Here is a 3,762-nt window from a genome sequence, read left to right as displayed (position 1 = left end):
ATCGACTGAAGCTCTTCTCACACAGGTCACAGTGGTAGGGCTTCTCTCCTCTATGAATGCGCTGGTGAATCTTTAATTCTCCAGATTGACTGAAGCTCTTCTCACACAGGTCACAGTGGTAGGGCTTCTCTCCTGTATGAATGCGCTGGTGAATCTTTAATTCTCCAGAGGTCTTGACGCTCTTCCCACACTGGTCACAGTGGTAGGGCTTCTCTCCTGTATGAATGCGCTGGTGAATCTTTAAGTCTCCAGAGTTACGGAAGCGCGTTCCACACTGGTCACAGTGGTAGGGCTTCTCTCCTGTATGAATACGCTGGTGTATTAGAAAAGCTGCCTTTTTGATTGTTGTTGGGGAGCAATGCAGCAATTGTGCCTGGAGAAGAGAGAAGTACACCAATTAAGAGCTCATATTTTTTGTGTGTTTTGCATTCGTTCACATAACAACGGTCATTCCATAAACCACAAACGTTTTACCAGCTGATATTGCAGATTGTCCAATTGTCCGAAAAGGGCTAGGGAGAAGCACTAGGCTTGTCGGGCCCTACCCCTGAAGACTTACGTTTCTTTTTTTTATTTGTTTTTATTTACATACATACATAGTAGATACATATAGTACACATTTCAGTGCACACATATAGTCCACATTACAGTCCACATTACAGCACACATTACATTATAGTATACCTGCAGTATATAATAGTATATAGTACATAATAGTGTATACAGCACATATATAATGTGATGTGAGATATGCCAAAATTGGCCATCGGAGATCAAGCGGGACAAAGGCGGCGGTAGGACAAAGAGAAAGCATAGAGGTAGGAGAAATCCATCTTCCTGGCAAATGCACGTTCGCTGAGATCAGGATGGACGATTTAGGGTGCGAGTCCGATTCCAACGAGAACGAGAAGTGAGAGACTGCAACGTCTGCACGGAAGCCTCCGGTAAGAGCGTCGGCGGGGGTTGGGTTAGCCCCAATCTCCGGTTCAAGTTTTACTCGTTCACAGTCTTCCGAGCAGATCGCACGGAAGCCTCCGGTAAGAGCGTCGGCGGTGTACATCCCTCCCCAAGCGAACACCGCCAGGGCTCTGGCAGAGCTGGCGGAGCATCTCAACATCCACCAGATCAGAGCCGTATAATTAAGAGTTCCGCCACTCCGACCCACCTTGGTTGTTATCGTGGAATGCGGAAGTAAAGCGCCTCAGGGGGGGTCCGTAGTTCAAGCTCTCAGCTCATCGCCATTCATTTCATTGTTGCCGAGCGGCACTCGCTGGTAAGTTTACTTTACTTTACTTACTTACTGCATTTTTTTTTACATTTTAACGCATTAGCAGACCACTCATGGATGTAGTCAATAGTGGTATTTTATGTAGCAATCTTTAGTTTATGTTTATCATAAGTTAATAGCTTGTTAGATTCTAAATGCAGTTAGATAACGTTACCATGTATATGTAACGTTAAATGTATATACACTCTTTTTCTGGACACTTTTTGTATCACAAACAGTACTGTATTTGCAAATCTGGTATGTCATAAATGTATAGATGTAGCAGTAGGCCTACTGTATATCTGTATGTCGTGTGTGTCATATATTTCCTGATGAATTGAAAATGGGGGACCCTGATGTAAACAAGACGAAAGTCTTTCTCTGGTCTGCATCCCCGTAACAATTGTATGTATTGAGCTGTACTGTACTGTACCCATTCTGCAATCTGCAAACCAAGAATCAAGAGGTTTATTTGTCACATCATTCCAGGTTCAACTAGAAGACTGATAAGGTGAATATGCCTACCATATTACTACTACACCTGCATATAACCCATACAACTCTGTATGATATCAATAATGCTGTAAATACCGTATACATATATTTATATTTACCGTATATATATTTATACACATTTGTCGGTATATACCTGCATATAATCCTTTTTTCATACCTGTAGTTACTATATCTATATCTGTATCTGTACATATCCCTTACGTACTCTTACTAGTTACACTGCTGGCCAGTATGACTTACTACCATAGTGTCTTTAAACCTGTATCACTGTAGATAATAATACTATAACACCGTACATACTGTACATCTGGTTATAATTATTACTCAGTAGTACTCTTTATATATTTTGTATCCAGTCTAATCACCTGTACATTGAATATTGCTATTGCACTTTACTGCTATATTTGCACTCCGGTTGGATGCCAAACTTATTTCCGTTGTACTGTACTTGTGCTGTATAATGACAATGCATTTTAATCTAATCTAATACAATTTTGTGTTGAGCGACATTTTATCTCATGGCACAAGGGCACATTAAACATATTTTCCCTTATTCTGAAATACAGTATATATAAATAAATATATATATATATATACTGAAAATATATATGTTTTATATATATGTTTTTTTTTTGATAGATTAGAAGATAACCATTTGCATTCGAGGCACAAATGTCTCTGACTTCTTTCCATGTGCAAGCCTGCCAAGATAACTCAAATCTCTGCAGGCTTTCTGGATTAAAGGGGTTAATTACATACGGATCCCTTTCTCTGACCGATTGGTGCACCCGAATGCTGCACAGCCGACCATGGTAAGACGTTGATCTATAAAAGTTAGATGTTATGATTAAGCAAGCAAAATATGTATACTAAAATATCAAGTTTCCCACAGCAGAAACTGGTGGGTGAACTCTAAACCCTCTAAAATATTGAAATCAAATAGAGTTTTATTGTCACATACACAATCATACACCTCTTGAAGCAGGATGCTTGCATGCTGTGGAATGGAAATGTTAGAGATGAGAAGAGACACAAGGTGTGTGTTGTTGTAGAGTGCATGAGCAACTCCATAACTCTATCTCCCTGTTTTGTTTTCTAGGATAAATTACCACTATAATGACGTGCATGTGTCCAGTCTGAGGTGAGCAGCAGTCGTGACAGAAAGGCCCTAGCACTACCAACAACAGGAGTGGAAGACTGGACCTTTACCCTCTACCTGGACATATTATAGGCCTATAATAATAAAAAAATGTGTGGAATGCAATTGCTTGCCTTGTATTTTTTCTACTGTTGACCAAACTTCTTTCTTGGCTTAATTGAGTAGTATATCAATGGTTACAGTATGAAATGTAAATGCTAAGAAATGCAGAGTAAACAGCTTGAGATATGCTATTCACTGCATTTTCACATGTGCATGTATGAATGTCTTATAGATAGCATTAGGATGTGTAGAAGCACAAGTCTCTCTGCCACTCCCCTGAAATGCTATTATATATATTGAATATAAATAGCCCACATATAATGTGGGCTGATTAATACAATGATGCTTGATTGTGTAACAACTGGTGATATGGCTAATGTAAAATAAGTCAGCTAGCACAGCTAGCATTTAACGTTCGAAATTGCCGTCATCGCCTAGTGATATAATGTAAATATTAAAGTAGCAGATATGTAAATGATATATCGCAACAGTGATCAATGCACATTGTATTAATAAGTACCAAAAATTGCTGTAACAGTAGTAGCAGAGCCGTATAATTAGTTCTGCCGTTCTGTCCCGCTGAAATGAAGTTAACAGGAAGGCCAAATCGGAACTACAGGTAGATACGTGAACCACGTGATATCCTGTCGGCGAGATCAAAGCGTGTCGTAACTCTTATTAAAGGGCTCTGCACCAGATTAAACATCCAGACGCAGCCATGGTCATTGCCGGCGACTTCAATAAGGCGAATCTGAAAAAAGTGATGCCATCCTTTTTT

The 3,762-nt window shown here is 39.7% G+C and overlaps 1 long non-coding RNA gene across 2 annotated transcripts; it reads left to right on the top strand.

The window, feature by feature from the left end:
• Positions 1 to 1,145: 1,145 nt before the first annotated feature.
• Positions 1,146 to 3,037, top strand: LOC311236751. 2 transcript variants are annotated; one of them, XR_014620243.1, is made up of 4 exons: positions 1,146 to 1,273; positions 1,757 to 1,778; positions 2,512 to 2,595; positions 2,883 to 3,037. It is a non-coding gene; the product is annotated as an uncharacterized lncRNA (long non-coding RNA). The 2 variants fall into 2 exon arrangements; XR_014620244.1 differs by having other exon boundaries at positions 2,423 to 2,595.
• Positions 3,038 to 3,762: the final 725 nt, after the last annotated feature.

The sequence above is a fragment of the Notolepis coatsorum genome (genome assembly GCF_963971535.1).
Source record: "Notolepis coatsorum genome assembly, chromosome: 11".
Classification (NCBI taxonomy): domain Eukaryota; kingdom Metazoa; phylum Chordata; class Actinopteri; order Aulopiformes; family Paralepididae; genus Notolepis; species Notolepis coatsorum.
The sequence above is the reverse complement of the archived record's forward strand: the minus strand, read 5'-3'. Positions and strand labels throughout refer to the sequence as shown.